Raw genomic sequence first — 18,858 nt, 5'->3', positions numbered from 1 at the left:
TTGATTTACTAAAGCCAAATAGACTGTACACTTTGCAAAGTGAAGTTGCTCCAGAATTTAGTAAATGGGGTAAAGCTCCATTTTGCAAAGAATACCCAATCACGTGCCAGGAAAATAAAATAATAAAAACTGCATTTTTGCTTACACATGATTGGATGATAGAAGTCAGCTGAACATCTGCTCATTTACTAAGCTCTGGAGCAACTGCACTTGCAAAATGCAACTGCACTTTGCAAAGTGCACAGTCTATTTGCCGTTAGTAAATCAACCCCAGTAAATTTATCTTTCTGGTAGCTTATGTTTTGAAACAGCACCACGTTGATTTTTACTTACTGCTTTCACTACCAACAGCTGCGGGTGTGTAAATATCTGCTCCTGCAATGATACAGTATGGTTCCCTGAGCTGGTCTATACTTCGCTACAACATTCAAGCAAATGAGAGGAATCACAGAGTGCTGTGAAGGGAGGAAATATCAACACACTTGGAAGTGTTTATTACCTGCAGTGGCTAGAGAGCAATAAAGTTATGCAATTTTAAAACAGGGCACCAGAAAACAGAAAATTGTATCAAATACTTACCTTAATTTTCCTTTCCTGGTGCTAATCCATGGCAGCATACATGTGGTATTCTCAAATGGCTTGGCACCAGGAAAACAGACAATTGTATCAAATTCCATAATTTTCATTCCCTGGTGCCAATCCTTGGCAGCATACCACAGGTAGCAAATGTATGCTGCCATGTTGGTACCAGGAAAATTACCGTAAGTATATAGCCTCTATTTTTTTTATTGACAGGGTCATTTTAAAGACAAACTGCGGGCAAATGTTTTCTTTTCATTTGATTTGGAAAAAGAAGTAGCCCTGTCAGCTTTTTTAATTGCCTTTCTATTGCTGTCAAACAGAAATGGAATTGAAGGAAGATCTTACCTCTAATTTGACGGATGTAAGACAGAACAGAAGATGAGGGGAAATCCCACCAACAGCACACAGACATAACTAAAATAGATTTTCAATGTAAATGCTTTAGAACCATTGACAGAATTGTATTGCTGTTTTCCTCGCAAGACAGATTTACCCACATATCCTGTTGAGTTGATGGGTGTGAGACAGAAAAGAGAATGAGGGGAAATCTGTTCAACAAAAATACAGACAGTGACAGAAAAACCTGGTGGTAAAATATCTTGCACTGGACATAGAATTTAAAAATAGAAATACGTTTTTACACTTCCTCACTCTATTCCAAATACAAAAAGAAGAGTTTTTGCAGGGACTGTTATTTAAAAATCAAACCATTGCTAAAATTTTCCATAAAGAAGTCTTACTTCCTATACGTCAGAAATTAAAAGTATACTAGGAATGATCCTTCAAAAAAAAGTGGTTATTTGTATTACAAAGAATAAGTCATCATGAATCTTTTACGCATACTTAGTAAACTAAAGGTCCCAGTGTTTTTACTGTTGCAACTAGATGGCGTTTGTAATAAAACAAAGAGTGTTCTTTTATTACAATGCTGTTCAACAAGTATTTTGTTATTACAAAGCTGTTCAGCAAGTCCAAATTGCTTATTAAAATCTTTGCTCAGGCATTTTATAATTAGTCATATTAAACTGTGTCATTCAAAGCAAGTTGGTTTCTGCTGGGTTTATTTTTTTAAGCTACTCTTGAAAATAAAATTAACTTCTCAGTTCTTTGCAGGGATGTGGGTTGAAAAAATTAAAAGTGTGGAAAGAGGATTTAACCTAAATCCTTTTAAAACATTAGCACAGCTAATAGCAACCTATTATTCTCAAGAGATGTTAGATTTCTATTTTAATATCCATTGGGCTGCAAAAGCATACTCTTGTCCAAATATTTGGTGTAACTTGAGTTCCACCAATATCCTTTCTTCTTGCTGCTTAAAAGAAGGTTTATTGTAATTGTACCCCAAGGAGAAATCATTTTGTACAAAGCACAAAAACAGGTGTTTGGAAGGCTATTAAGCACAATCAGCGATTAACACACAGCCAATGTCATGTCCCTTCCACAGATTTACCAATAACATGATCTAAAGTACTATATCCGTGTAACAATATAGACGCTAAGAGTCATTCTTGTACTTTGCTTACGAGTAGGTTACAAGACAAAACAAAATGGAGTTAGCAGAGCTACTCATTCTGAATCAATGTCCAATGGATATATATATATATATATATATATATATATACAGTATATATATATATATATATATATACTTGCGAAAGTATTTGGCCCCCTTGAACTTTTCGACCTTTTGCCACATTTCAGGCTTCAAACATAAAGATATAAAACTGTAATTTTTTGTGAAGAATCAACAACAAGTGGGACACAATCATGAAGTGGAACGAAATTTATTGGTTATTTCAAACTTTTTTAACAAATAAAAAACTGAAAAAATGGGCGTGCAAAATTATTCAGCCCCCTTAAGTTAATACTTTCTTTCACCACCTTTTGCTGCGATTACAGCTGTAAGTCGCTTGGGGTATGTCTCTATCAGTTTTGCACATCAAGAGACTGAAATGTTTTCCCATTCCTCCTTGCAAAACAGCTCGAGCTCAGTGAGGTTGGATGGAGAGCGTTTGTGAACAGCAGTTTTCAGTTCTTTCCACAGATTCTCGATTGGATTCAGGTCTGGACTTTGACTTGGCCATTCTAACACCTGGATATGTTTGTTTGTGAACCATTCCATTGTAGATTTTGCTTTATGTTTTGGATCATTGTCTTGTTGGAAGACAAATCTCCGTCCCAGTCTGAGGTCTTTTGCAGACTCCATCAGGTTTTCTTCCAGAATGGTCATGTATTTGGCTCCATCCATCTTCCCATCAATTTTAACCAACTTCCCCTTCCCTGCTGAAGAAAAGCAGACCCAAACCATGATTCTGCCACCACCATGTTTGACAGTGGGGATGGTGTGTTCAGGGTGATGAGCTGTGTTGCTTTTACGCCAAACATAACATTTTGCATTGTTGCCAAAAAGTTTGATTTTGGTTTCATCTGACCAGAGCACCTTCTTCCACATGTTTGGTGTGTCTCCCAGGTGGCTTGTGGCAAACTTTAAACGACACTTTTTATGGATATCTTTAAGAAATGGCTTTCTTCTTGCCACTCTTCCATAAAGGCCAGATGTGTGCAGTTTTGTGCAGATTTGTGCAGCTGAGGTGGGGACAGAGTCTCCCACCTCAGCTGTAGATCTCTGCAGTCCATCCAGAGTGATCATGGGCCTCTTGGCGGCATCTCTGATCAGTCTTCTCCTTGTATGAGCTGAAAGTTTAGAGGGACGACCAGGTCTTCATAGATTTGCAGTGGTCTGATACTCCTTCCATTTCAATATTATCGCTTGCACAGTGCTCCTTGGAATGTTTAAAGCTTGGGAAATCTCTTTGTATCCAAATCCAGCTTTAAAAATCTCCACAACAGTATCTCGGACCTGCCTGGTGTGTCCCTTGTTCTTCATGATGCTCTCTGCGCTTTAAACAGACCTCTGAGACTATAACAGTACAGGTGCATTTATACGGAGACTTGATTACACACAGGTGGATTCTATTTATCATCATTAGTCATTTAGGTCAACATTGGATCATTCAGAGATCCTCACTGAACTTCTGGAGAGAGTTTGCTGCACTGAAAGTAAAGGGGCTGAATAATTTTGCACGCCCAATTTTTCAGTTTTTTATTTGTTAACAAAGTTTGAAATATCCAATAAATTTCATTCCATTTCATGATTGTGTCACACTTGTTGTTAAATCTTCACAAAAAATTGCAGTTTTATATCTTTATGTTTGAAGCCTGAAATGTGGCAAAAAAGGTCAAAAAGTTCAAGGGGGCTGAATACTTTCGCAAGGCACTGTATACACATATAGTATATGTAACTAATGACTCTGCAATCAGACCTCCTAAACATGCTAACCCTAAAGAAGTAAAGTAGGCAGGCTGGAGACAAAGTAAGGAAAACTGATCTACCCTATAATATACACTGTCCAGCCCAAAAAAAAGGTGGCCACCTGGAGCTAACTAAGCAACTAACTAAACTAAGCATGCAGTAACTATCCTATTGGATAGTTACTGCATGTGCCCAAAGAATGAGGACAGCTTACTACCTGAATATACTGAATGACCAGGGTATTCCATCAATGGATTTCTTCTTCCCTGACGGCACGGGCATATTCCAAGATGACAATGCCAGGATTCATTGGGCTCAAATTGTGAAAGAGTGGTTCAGGGAGCATGAGACATCATTTTCACACATGGATTGGCCACCACAGTGTCCAGAACCTAACCCCATTGAGAATCTTTGGGATGTGCTGGAGAAGGCTTTGCGCAGTGGTCCGCCTCTCCCATCATTTGGTGAAAAATTAATGCAACACTGGACGGAAATAAATCTTGTGACATTGCAGAAGCTTATCAAAACAATGCCACAGCAAATGCGTGCCGTATCAAAGCTAAAGGCGGTTCAACAAAATATTAGAGTAAGTTACTTTTTTTTTGGTGGAAACGTTTTTTGGCCAAGCAGTATATTAAAAAGGTTTACAGTATATGTGAAAACATTCCAATCCCTATAAGAATATTTTCATAAACAAACTTCAAACAAACAAACTAAGGATTCTTGGACAAAATAAGTAGTTCAGGCTCGGTTCACATTGATGCGATGCGGGAAGGCTGCGAATTCGCAGCCTGTTCCCGCATCGCACATGCACCCCCGGCAGTTCACACTGCCATATGCGATCCGCTGGGGGTGTCAATGTAATCTTAACAACACCCCCAGTTTGATCGCATATCGCAGTGCGATCGTGCAGTTCGCACAGGATCGGATCGCACAAGTGTGAACTGCTGTGCGATCCGATCCTGATGCGGCTGCAAAAATGCCTCCTGTGCGTGTTTGCTGCGGGTGCGATGCGAATTTAGCCATACAGTTTGTATGGCTAAACTCGCACCGCACAGCCGATCGCATGTAATGTCGGAGCAGTGCGCTCCGACATTACATGCGAACCCCGCACACGCACAAGTGTGAACCGGGGCTCAATCTGCAATATATATTTATTGATAGGGTTACATCATAGCTAAAAAAAAACTAACTAAGCAACATTTATAACACAGTATACAGTAAAATGATGGTGGTTTGTAGTACATTTACAAATTACCCATCAAAGCATATTTACAACACAGTGTAGCGTACAAGTATGGAGTTAGTTTACCTCTCAGATTCAGGTCTGGCCATACTGAGTGCTTGTGTGTCCCAGGTTAAAGATAGAGTATAGTTTAGTAATTCATTATACTCCCTCTCCTTCTGTACAGTGACTAACAGAATGCACCAATTGGTCACTACACCTAGCTAATGTATTTTACTTGGGGCATAGCTTGATTGGAGGGTCTAAGAAAGGTTGCTGTTTTAAACTCATTTGAGATGTGATAAGCAAAGAAAAAAATGGAAGAGACTTTTAAGTAGAAAGTGTGACAACGCTGGGGAAGTTGGGAGGAGTATAATATGTGAAAAAATGCAATCAATGATTTAGATATATTCCCCTGTATTAGAAAACCTATTGAATATATTACACAAGCAAAACATACAAGATCATTCATCATATGCTAATTAAGTACAGTTGATGCTACATTATTTGATCTTTCTGCAGTACATGTTAAAAAAAAATTGAAAACAATTGCTCACATGGAAAAGTATTTTTACCACACATCTTGGATATTTTAGTCAGACCTTTAGAGGGTACACACCATTAACATCCCTCCTTGCTCCTTCTATGGAAATTGCAATCAAGCATGCTTATTACTTTCATATACTGAATATTCTATGGCCTGTTTTGAAGAAACCATTTACCCTGCCAGTATGTTTTTGGATTGTAGAAAGACATTGGAGCACTGAGAGGAAGCCCTAGCCATGATGGAAAGAACATAAAAACGATTTTTTTTAGATATTTGAACATAAAATTGCAATGAAAGATTGTTAAGATTTCCAAAGTGCCTCCAGAATTCTGTATGAGTGTCTTTATTGAATAATTATCTACAGTGCCCAGGAAGAGTCCACTGTGGAAAGAGACAGCCATTTACATAAACCATGCCAAATATACTGATTTTAAACTGCTAATGACTTGGCTTATATTTACAAAATAAAACTTATTTCTGAAATGTTTTTGATGATTTACAACACTATGATCCTTTTTTACATGTGATGGATTTGCTAAAGGTGAGGACCAACTGGCAAATACACATGACACCTAAACATTTTCTTTTCAGTAATTTTTATTGACGGTTTATGGTTAACAAAGTACAAAACTAAAAACAAAAAAGAGAAAATAAGTTGTGACAAGATTCAAGTACATCAAAAAGAAATATGAGCAGTGTGTACAGCAATTCCATGGGCATGTCTTAGATGTCTCTACCATAGAATAAAAAAGAAAAAATACAGTATCGTGGTAAAAGAAAACAAGTTTTCATAGTCAGTTAAGGCTTGCAGTCATAACCTTGCCAGGGCCAATTATAGCAGTAGGTCCAGTTGATCTCTACAGTTTGTAATCTGCCTTCGCTAGATGCAAACATCCATTTATAGGTACTATGGGTGTGCTCCAAGGTGATTACTTCGGCACTAGAAATGGGTTTGGATGTCTTCCAATGCTGGACTATCACTAATGCGGGGGATAATAAGATGTGTATGATAAGGCATTGATAGATTGATGGCAACTTGTCTATTCCTATGTTCAGCAAAGCAAGTTCTGGTGTTAAGTCAAAGGGCAACCCAGTGATTTTGGATATTTAGTTTGATATATCTATTCAAAATGCTGATACCTTAATACATTCCCATAGGACATGAAATAAGGTTTTGATAATGCCGCAGTTCCTCCAACAGAGGGGTGAAGCTGCTGGGTCAATTTTGTTTGTGAGAATTAGGGGGATGTACCAGCAGAGGTTAATCTTATGAGTGAGTTCCCAGAGGATTGGCAGAATGGTTAGCTTTAAAGGTAGCCTTGAGCGCTTCCAACCATTAGGAATCCTGAAATATGCAACCAATGTCTAGTTACCATTTCTTGAAGGGAGAAAGCTCACTAATAGAGATTTTATGCGTTGTAGAAAAGTGTGATGCCTTTTGAAGCAGCTGACTCATTAGATATTTATAGACCTGTGGAGGTGAGGGTTATGCATCAAGCTATGAGTTGCCTAAATGTATTTATAGCATTCAGAATTAGAAAAAGCATAAGTGTTTTATAGTATGGGGAAGGGTTTCAGTAATGTTTGGGTGTATAGGTCTGAGATTTGGGTTATTCCTTTATTTATCCATGTGCAGAAGGAAGTATTGGGGATGAGGAGTATAAGTATTGATATAGAAAGAGGTAAGTTGGTCGGAAAGGAGCCTAAGGGTGCTTTTTGGAGAAAGTAACAAAAAGCCAAAACTGAGGCAAGAAGTGTGGGGGGAGATGGTCTTATCTGAGTGTTTCACCTGGGTCACACTAAGCAATCAGTTATATAAGTTATGTCCTGGGATCTGTAGCAATTTAATGTATTTCTAGAGAATATTGATATTGGGCAGGAACCAAGTTTTAATTTGTGCCAATATCGCGTCATTATAATAGTCCTGAAAATCGATATATCCGGGGCCTCCAACTGATTTATGTTTGAGCAATTTGGTGCAAATGCATCTAGCTTTTTTGTTTTGCCACACATAGCTGCCTAGTAGGGAGTGTAGGGTCCCAAAATACAAGAGCCGTATCGGGGAAGGCATTGAACTGAATAAGCATAAGAGTAAGGATAATTGGAGCATTTTAAATGCTGCTAATCTGTCGAGGAGAGCATATTCTTTGCAGTCTGTTCAAGTTCCTACAATAGATTATGTAGGAAAGAAGTGTAATTATCCTGAAATAAGGACAATACCGTTTTAGTGAATATAGTTCCAAGATAGGTGATGGATTTCTCAGCCCATACATAGGGTTATAAAGCAGAAATATTTATTTTTATGTTAGGGGGGCAGCCCTAACATAGGGGGACAGGATTGTTAACCACTTACCCACTGGGCACATAAACCCCCTTCCTAATAATTCAACACACAGCCATTAATGTCTAAACTGCTGGCAACAAAAGTGAGTACATCCCTAAGTGAAAATGTCCAAATTGGGCCCAAAGTGTCAATATTTTGTGTGGCCACCCTTATTTTCCAGCACTGCCTTAACCCACCTGGGCATGGAGTTCACCAGAGCTTCACAGGTTGCCACTGGAGTCCTCTTCCACTCCTCCATGATGACATCACGGAGCTGGTGGGTGTTAGAAACCTTGTGCTCCTCCACCTTCCATTGTAGGATGCCCCACTGATGCTCAATAGGATTTAGGTCTAGAGACATGCTTGGCCAGTCCATCACCTTTATCCTCAGCTTCTTTAGCAAGGCAGCGGTTGTCTTGGAGGTGTGTTTGGGGTCGTTATCATGTTGGAATACTGCCCTGGGGCCCAGTCTCCAAATGAAGGGGATCATGCTCTGCTTTAGTATGTCACAGTACATGTTGGCATTCATGGTTCCCTCAATGAACTGTAGCTCCCCAGTGGTGGCAGCACTCATGCAGCCCCAGACCATGACACTCCCACCACCATGCTTGACTGTAGGCAAGACACACTTGTCTGTACTCCTCACCTGGTTGCCACCACACACGCTTGACACCATCTAAGCCAAATACATTTATCTTGGTCTCATCAGACCACAGGACATGGTTCTAGTAACCCATGTCCTTTGTCTGCTTGTCTTCAACAAACTGTTTGCAGGCTTTCTTGTGTATCATCTTTAGAAGAGGCTTCCTTCTGGGACGACAGCCATGCAGACCAATTTGATGCAGTGTGAGGTGTAGGTCTGAGCACTGACAGGCTGACCCCCCCCACCCCTTCAACCTCTGCAGAAATGCTGGTAGCACTCATAAGTCTATTTCCCAAAACCAACCTCTGGATATGACTCTTAGCACGTGTACTCAACTTCTTTGATCGACCATGGCGAGGCCTGTTCTGAGTGGAACCTGTCCTGCTAAACCACTATATGGTCTTGGCCACTATGCTGCAGCTCAGTTTCAGGGTCTTTGCAATCTTCCTATAGCCTAGGCCATCTTTATGTAGAGCAACAATTCTTTTTTTCAGATCCTCAGAGAGTTCTTTGCCATGAGGTGCCATGTTGAACTTCCAGTGACCAGTATGAGAAAATGAGAGCGATAACACCAAATTTAACACACCTGTTCCAAATTCGCACCTGAGACCTTGTAACGCTAGTGAGTCACATAACACCAGGGAGGGAAAATGGCTAATTGGGCCCAACTTGGACATTGTCACTTAGGGGTGTACTCACTTTTGTTGCCAGCGGTTTAGACATTAATGGCTGTGTGTTGAGTTATTTTGAGGGGACAGCAAATTTACACTGTTATACAAGCTGTACACTCACTACTTTACTTTGTAGCAAAGTGGTGTCATTTCTTCAGTGTTGTCACATGAAAAGATATAATAAAATATTTACAAAAATGTGAGGGGTGTACTCACTTATGTGAGATACTATTTAATTTCCTGACAACCTATCACACTTTTGAAGGCCCTGGAGCACCAGGACAATAGAAACGCCAACAAAATGACCCCATTTTGAAAAGCAAATACCGCAGTACATAATCTAGGAGGCATATTGTGTCTTTTGAACATGCCATTTTTTCCACAAGTTTTTGGAAAATGTGGATTTTTTATTTTTTCACACAAACTTGTCCATTTATAAGATATTTCTAACACATAGCATGTAAATAGAAAAAAATACACCCCAAAATACATTCTGCTACTCCTCCTGAGTATGCTGATACCACATGTGAGACTTTTCCACAGCCTGGCCACATAAAGAGGCCCAACATTCATGGAGCACCGTCATTTCCTGACAACCCATTACACTTTTGTGAGGCACTGTCGGGCATTCATAAGCACTGTAGTGGCACTGATGTGGCATGGATGAGCACTGATGTGGAATGGATGTGGCACAGATGAACACTGATGTAGAATGGATGTGGCATGGATGAGCACTGACGTGGCATGGATGTGACATGGATAAGCACTGATGTGGCATGGATGAGCACTGATGTGGAATGGATGTGGCACGGATGAGCACTGATGTGGAATGGATGTGGCATGGATGAGCACTGACGTGGCATGGATGTGACATGGATAAGCACTGATGCGGCATGGATGTGGCACGGATGAGCACTAATTTGGCATGGATTAGCAATGATGTGACATGTCTGTGGCAGTGATGAGCACTGATGTGGCATGGGTGAGCACTGATATGGCATGGATGTGGCATTGATGAGCACTGATGTGGCATGGATGAGCACCGACGCAGCATGGATGTGGAACAGATGAGCATTGATGTGGCATGGATGTGGCATGGATATGGCATGGATGAACGCTAATGTCGCATGGATGTGGAACAAATGAGCACTGACATGGCATTAGTGTGGCACAGATTAGCACTGACGTGGCATTGATGTGGCATGGATGAGCACTGATTTGGCATTGATGTGGCATGGATGAGCACAGATGAGGCACGGATGTAGCATGGATGGGCATTAATGAGACATGACTGAGGCACGGATAGGCATGATTGAGACACGGATAGGCATGATTGAGGCACAGATTGGTATGAATAAGGCATGATAATAAGGCAAATGATTGAGGCATGGATGGGCATGAATGAAGCATGATTGAGGCATGGATGAGCATGATTGAGGCACAGATAAGCATGATTGAGGGACAGATGGGCATGATTGAGGCATGGATGGGCATGATTGAGACATGATTGAGGTATGATTGAGGCATGATTGAGGCATGATCCTCTCCTTCCTCTCCTCGCATGCTCTACCAATCGCTGTGTACAGCATGCGAGGAGAGGAGAGAACTGAACTGGACATGCGCCGGTTTGTTGACAACTGATCGCTTTGTCCAATTTTGTGAGACACTGTGGGGCACTCATAAGCACTGTAGTGGCACTGATGTGGCATGGATGAGCAGTGATGTGGCATGGATGTGGCACTGGTGAGCACTGATGTGGCATCTACTGGCCATGGTTGTGGGAATGAGGCCCTTTTCCCCAATAACATGAGGGCAAGGTGCTTTGGTGGGTGCATCCGCGATTAAAATTAAATGTGATTTGACATGTTTTGCTTTCTTTAGAAATGTCATTTTAGCTGCAGCATGTTCAATACATGCTACAAATGTGCAACTTTACAGGCAGACTAAGGGGACCCCCCCCCCTCCGGCACTATATAAAGTATTTTTCATTTTTATTGTTGCACTTTAAACATAATTAGGATCACTGCTCCTGAAAAAACAAGTGTTTTTAAAAAAAATTGCATTGATACATGTCCCCCAGGGCAGTATCTGGACCCCCCATACCCCTTTTATGGCCAATTGCGTGCATATAAGCCTTCAAAATGGGCACTTTTGATTTTTCCTGTTTGGCTCCCATTTAATTCAGTGGGGTTTCGAGACATTCGAGACAACTTTTCCCCTGTTCGGGAGTTCTGTTGTGAACCGAACAGGGGGGTGTTTCGGCCCATCTCTAGCACTAAATTCAGATAACGTGTGTTGTGTCGCAGCCAGGGAAGAAGCAGGATTGGTTATTATAAGGATAACATCATCTGCAGATAGATTTATTGTATTCTTCTTGGAGCCTATAGGGAAAACTGTGATGTCTTTTTGGGACCTAACTCTCTCTGCTAGTGGCTCCATAAGAAAGTTGAAAATCAGAGGTGCCATTGGGGATGTTGAAAGCCTTGGATAACATGGCTGAGCAGTAGATCTGAGCAGTGGAGAGTGAGTATAATGCCATGATTGAAACAAGAATGTGACCTTGAAAGCCAAACTTTCACAGGATCATGGAACGGTATGTCCAATTAACTCTATCATATGCCTTCTCCGAGTCCAAAGACAGAACCAGAGAAAACATTCTGTGGTGTACAGCATAATGAATAATATTAATAATACAATGAGTGGCGTCTGAGGTTTGTCACCTCTTTGTAAAACCCAATTGATCTGGGTGAATAAGTGTTGGGAGTATATCAATCAGGCGGTTTGCAATCAATTTAGAGCACAGTTTAAGGTTGTGGTTTAACAGGGAGATGGGGCAAAAGTTTTGAGGAGAAGTGGGATCCTTTCCTGGCTTTGGCAATGTGATAATTAATGCCTTAAATTTTTCATTTGGGATGGAAGCAGAGGAGGCAGCAGCATTGTAAAGCTTTGTTAAGCAGTTAATAATGATGTATTTGAACTGCTAGTATTTTCCTTTGAATCCATTGGTTCCATGGAAATGGTTGTTTGAAAGGATTTAAGATCTTTGTCTATCTCTGAGTTAGTGAGCAGAGAATTAAAACAATCTAGCTGTGAAACTCAGTTAAACTTGGGAGCTGTACCATACTTAGAAAAGATTGAATGAACAGGTTGTGGAATAGAAGCCTCATCTTTTAGATTTTAAAGCACACTATAGTATACTATTGCTTGTGGGTTGGTCAGTCTCTCTCATGTAGTGGGGTAGTACAGATAAGGGATAGATGGAATTTTTCTACAGCTTACCTGTAAAATTAATTTCTTGGAATACTTCACGAGACACAGAGCCATATTCGTTACATATGGGTTATAGACCACCTTCAGGTGAATGAACACTGGCAACCAATCAGACTTTAGATTATAGAATTCCCTCTATATAACCCCTCCTATACAAGAAGTAGCAAGCAATAAAAACCCCATACGAAAGGGGAGGAACCTCTGTGTCCCTTGATGTACTCCAAGAAATTGATTTTACAGGTAAGCTGTGGAAGAAAATCCATATTTCCTTATCGTACATCACAGAACACAGAGCCATATTCATTACATATGAGATGTTCTATAGCAATGCACCTGAGGGGAGGGGGGCACCATCAATAGCGCCATCAGACCACAAAAAGGTCTAAATAGATGCCTGTAGAACACTGTAGCCAAATGCAGACTACTCTTGCACTGACAACCAAGTCGCGGCTTTGCAAATCTGAGCCATAGAAGCTTGATGGCAAACTGCTCAAGAAGCACCTACTCTTCTGGTAGAGTGTGCCTTTCCCAGAAAAGGTGGAACCTTCCCTTTTAAACCATACGCCTGGAAATAACCTGGCGAATGCAACAATAGATCGTAGACTTAATAGGAAATAACACAGATTAAAACCTCTCAATGGGTTAATGTTATCCTCTGCGCTTACAGGATATTAAATTCAATAAAATCAATAAAACGTGCTGCTACTTCAAAACATAAAATCATAAATAAATAAAATTCAACACAGAAATAAATCCAAGAGTATTTCTATAGAACTTTAGTAGCGCAAGGATGGTGGAACCCTCCTATTGTAAAGTGCATAGAGTGCTGAAATGTCCTTTGATTGGTGATATATTATAGCATTTCATAAGTCTTTTGTACACCACAATCTGAAGAGGATCTTTGTTCGTGCTGATAAAAGGACCACCACAAGATATCACCACCACCAGTGCTGGGAATATGGCCAAAAAACGCACTCACCGGAAAGCCATGCCTAACCACTCTCATGGAATAGGCTAAAAGAGCATGGATAAACCAACTTCCTTCTGGTAATCTCAGCCACTGCAAGCACTCCTCCTCTCATAGGCAATGTAAGGGTGACAAGACAAAAGGCACTACCATAGCGTGATACCGTTTGGCATAAATTTATTTCCACACAAAAGTACACATCACACTCACTTGTTAGTAGATCATTAAAAGCAGAATAATGATAGGTTCAGGGTCTGGTACGCTGATAGTGCATTCACCGAACGCCAGAAACTCCTTCCCCATCAAAACACAGATTCTAGTGGACGCCATATAGCCACGCCCCGAAGCGTTTCGTCATTTCGGACTTCCTCACGGGGGCATGGCTATACGGCACGGCAGTCCAGTTAAATATGGAGCCCATGGCCCGCCCACCTCCGAAAAGACCGGAAGTGGTGCGGAGACAGGAAGTGATCATCAGCTCATAGCCCGCTGCATTCTGGGAACTGTCAGCAAAGGACGACCCTGCTATTTACAAACTTCCTGTATTGGCACTCCACACATAGCGATATCGGTATGATACCATACACCGATCACTTTACACATATTGCTCCCTCTAATGGTCAAACCAATATGGTCAATATGTTTGTAATTATTATAAAGCATTATGAAACACTTTGGAACATTTTTAAAAAACTGTCAAAACGATCTCGACCGACCTAGTCCCAGAATACAGGTGGCCAAGCAGATGTTATGAGTAAACACATCTAATTTACTTCATACATGTGACACATAATGTAAAGTAATATCGAATATACATCATATAGATAAGGACAATAAATAACCCCAGCATGTCAAATTAAAAACTGAAGCTGGAATAAATATATAAAAACTTTGCTATTGCGCCAAATATCATAAAACGTAGAAAATATAACATAATACACTTATACATAAAATATATAAAATCCATACGTGGAATTTATATAAAAAAGCAATATATAAAATGTATTGGGGTGTGGGTGTGGAAAGGGTTACTCCATCTTGGAGATGATACTGTCTAAAATGTGCAGACACATTATGTTCTCTTTTTTCTTTTAGAATGTTAGTAATATGCTCACCTACACGTTTTTTTAAAGTGCGTTTAGTGCGTCCGATATATAGCATATTGCATGGGCACATTAATGCGTAGACTACATTGGTAGTGTTACAGGTAATTAAGTTTTTAATCTTAAATTCCTTATTAATAGCTGGGACTCTGAAATGATGAAACGCGTTGGGGCGTGGCTATACAGCATCCACTAGAATCTGTGTTTTGATGGGGAAGGAGTTTCTGGGGTTCGGTGAATGCAGCGGGACCGCGGACTGCACTATCAGCGTACCAGACCCTGAACCTATCATTAGTCTGCTTTTAATGATCTACTAACAGGTGAGTGTGATGTCTACTTTTGTGTGGAAATAAATTTATGCCAAACGGTATCACGCTATGGTAGTGCCTTTTGTCTTGTCACCCTTACATTGCCTATGAGAGGAGGAGTGCTTGCAGTGGCCGAGATTACCGGAAGGAAGTTGGTTTATCCATGCTCTTTTAGCCTATTCCATGAGAGTGGTTAGGCATGGCTTTCCGGTGAGTGCGTTTTTTGGCCATATTCCCAGCACTGGTGGTGGTGTGTAACGCTCCTGCGTTTCATGTATGGTGTGGATTTTCAGCTGCAGAAATATTCCACTTCAGTAGTCATGTAAGAGAGATGCTGAGATACCATTCCCAACCTCAATGACTCATCATGTGTGGAAGGTCTTAATTCAGCTAGTAAATACACACACTCAACAAGCTGGTTCCTAGAGTGACTTTATGTATGTAGTAACACAGTGATGAAGATTTAAGAGACAGGTTGAGTGGAGGTGGTAGGTGACAGACACTTGAAGGTAAGACAGTAGCAGATGGATGCAGGTAGGTTTAGCAATCATGTATGGTAGCAGATGACAGAGTAGCAGGTGGACATACAAGAGAGATCAACCCAGTGCAGGAATAAGTAGCAGTAGTCTTAAGAGCTAGCAATCTAGATATGCAGATGTGATAAATAGTCTTAACTATGCAGAGCTAGATAGTGTAAGCTTAGTATAAGTTTATAGAGGGTTCCCCTGCGGGGTACTTAGCACTAATAGCAATACAGCCGAAGGTTGGTTCAGGAGGAGCGGATGATCCAGAAGCGGGATACAGGGATCAGCACAGCGAGGTTCCGTCAGCGAGGTATGCTTGCAAGCACGAAAGCTTCAAGCCAAGTTAGCATCCAGGTAAGGGTGTTTGAACGAACACATGCGATTTAAATAGCCATCTAGTCCGGCGCTGAGTGATGACAGCTTCAGTCTTAAAGGTGTATGCGCACCTTTCCAAAAGAGAATGGTGGGGCGCATACACTTGTGAAAAGAGTAATTTAGGGTACCAAAGGTACCGGAACATTACAATACCCCCCCTTAAGGCCGGATCCTGAAGGCCTCTGGAGCTGGTTTGTCTGGGTATCTCGCATGAAAATTGCGGATTGATCTAGGGGCATGTATTTCAGAGGTGTTTAGCCAGGTGTCGTCTTGGGGCCCATAGTTCTTCCATCTAATCAAGTACTGAAGTCTTCCTCTGTAGATACGAGAATCCAGAATCTCTTTTATCTCGTATTCTTCTCCACCTTCAACTTGTACAGGAGGCGGAGGTGGAATATTAGGCCTTATTCCTTGGTCCGGAACATGGGGCTTCAGTAGCGACACATGGAAAATGGGATGGATTTTTAGGTCTATTGGCAATGTAAGCTGTACTGCAGCTTTTCCAATAAGTTTTTTGATTGGGAAAGGTCCCAAGAACAGAGGTCCAAGCTTTTTGCTAGGGATCTTCAGTCTTAAATTTTTTGTTGAGAGCCAAACAAGGTCCCCGATAGTGTACTGTGGAGAAGGTCTTCTGCGAAGATCATAGTACTTCTTTTGTTGACTGTGAGCGTGTGCAATGGTAGTATTTAATAAACCCAGAGAATCCTTTATTTGGGTAAGATAGTCTGAGGCTACTGGGTTGTTTGAAGGAAGGATGCGTGGTGGAAGAATAGAGGGATGAAACCCATAGTTCAAGTAGAACGGACTCTGCTTGGTTGTACTGTGGGTTGCGTTGTTGTAGGCAAATTCTGCCAGGGGGAGAAGATCCACCCAATCATCCTGTTGGTAAGAAGTGTAACAACGTAAATACTGCTCGATGCATTGGTTGACTCTTTCAGTCTGTCCGTTGGTCTGCGGATGGTAAGGAGAAGTGAGCTTCCGCTCGATCCGTAGTATGTGACATAGTTCTTGCCAGAACTTAGAAATAAATTGGGATCCACGGTCAGACAGAAGAGTTTTTGGGATACCATGTAATCTAAAGACATGTTTCATCAGGAGTTCTGCCGTTTGTTTGGACGAAGGTAGTCTGCGAATAGCAATGAAATGTGCCATCTTTGTCAGATGGTCCACTGACACCAAGATGGTATTAAATCCTTTGGAAAGAGGCAATTCTACGATGAAGTCCAAGGACAAAACTTCCCATGGAGTTTGGGGTATTGGTAGACTGCATAGTAGACCGGATGGTCTCGTAGTGTCAATTTTGGACCTGGCACAGACATTGCATGAAGAGACGAATTTTTGTATAGATGTTTTCATGTCAGGCCACCAGAATTGCCGGGAAATCAAATTAAGAGTCTTTGTCATACCCATATGTCCTGCCATAGGCACATCATGAGATAATTCCAAGATCTTGGTGCGTAGGGTAGGTGGTATGTAAAGTTTGTCGTTGTAGTAGAGGAAGCCTTCTGCATCAGTATTTAATTGTGGTGGGGGTGAATCCAAACTTATACCATGCAAAACCTCTTCCTTCAAGGAACGGACAACTCCAATAATGCGTTTGTGAGGTATTATAGGAACGGAAGGAATTTCAAAGTAGTTTTCTTCAGTTAGTCGTGATAGTGCATCCGCCTTTTTGTTCTTATCTGCAGGTGTGTAAGTCACTAGGAAGTTAAACCTTAGAAAGAATAGTGACCATCGTACCTGTCGGTGCGAGAGAGTTTTGCTAGTCTGAAGATATTGGAGGTTTTTATGGTCCGTGTATATAATTATTGGTAATTGGGTGCCTTCGAGTAAATGTTGCCAATTCTCCAGAGCCAATTTTATAGCAAGCAGTTCCTTTTCACCCACGGGGTAATTTATCTCAGGACTGCTTAGGGATTTAGAAAAAAAGGCGACTGGATGAAGTGGTGAAGTGTGGGTTGGTCTTTGGGAGAGTATTGCTCCTACTGCCATGTTTGACGCATCTACCTCCAGAATGTATTGGAGGGATGGGTCTGGATGGCGTAATATGGGAGCGGAAGTAAACCTTGTCTTTAACAAGTGAAAAGCTTTATTTGCTTCTTCTGACCATTTGAATGGTTTTTTTATGCTAGTGAGCTGTGTGAGGGGTCTCACAATAGCAGAAAAGTTTTTAATGAACTTCCTGTAGAAATTTGAAAATCCCAGGAATCGCTGTAGCGCCTTGCGTGTGGTTGGTGTAGGCCAATCCTGAATGCAGGATATTTTACTCATGTCCATCTCGATTCCTGTTTTGGATATGATGTAGCCTAGAAAGAGTACCTCGTCTTTATGAAACAAGCATTTCTTCAGTTTCACATAAAGGTTATGTGCAAGCAATCTCGATAATACAAGTCTTACATGTCTTATGTGTTCAGACAGGGATCGTGAATATATAAGTATATCGTCCAGATATACCACAACACAGACATCTAGTAAGTCTTTAAAAATATCGTTTATAAATCGTTGGAAAACTGCAGGGGCGTTGCATAGCCCGAATGGCATCACAAGATATTCGAACAATCCGTATCTGGTTCTGAATGCAGTCTTCCACTCGTGTCCATCACGGATTCGAATGAGATTGTATGCTCCTTTCAGGTCCAATTTTGAAAAATAGGTAGCTCCACGCACCTGCTCAATGAGCTCAGGGATAAGCGGTAGAGGATAGCGATCCTTTATTGTGATAGCATTCAATTTCCTGTAGTCGATGATAGGTCTGAGACTTGAGTCCTTATTGCGAACAAAAAAGAGTCCTGCTGCTGTGGAAGAAGTGGAAGGTCTAATAAAACCTTTTTCCAAATTCTCATCCAAATAGGTTTTGAGATGGGAAAGTTCATCCTGTGAAAGAGGATAAACAGGCCCGAACGGCAATTTGCTATTTGGGAGTAGATCAATGCTACAATCATAGACTCGATGAGGAGGTAATGCTTGAGCATTTTTCTCAAGAAAAACCTCAGAAAGATCCTGATAA

The sequence above is a fragment of the Pelophylax lessonae genome (genome assembly GCF_965119305.1).
Source record: "Pelophylax lessonae genome assembly, chromosome: 2".
In the NCBI taxonomy this organism is placed as follows: Eukaryota; Metazoa; Chordata; class Amphibia; order Anura; family Ranidae; genus Pelophylax; species Pelophylax lessonae.
Note: the sequence above shows the minus strand (reverse complement) of the source record.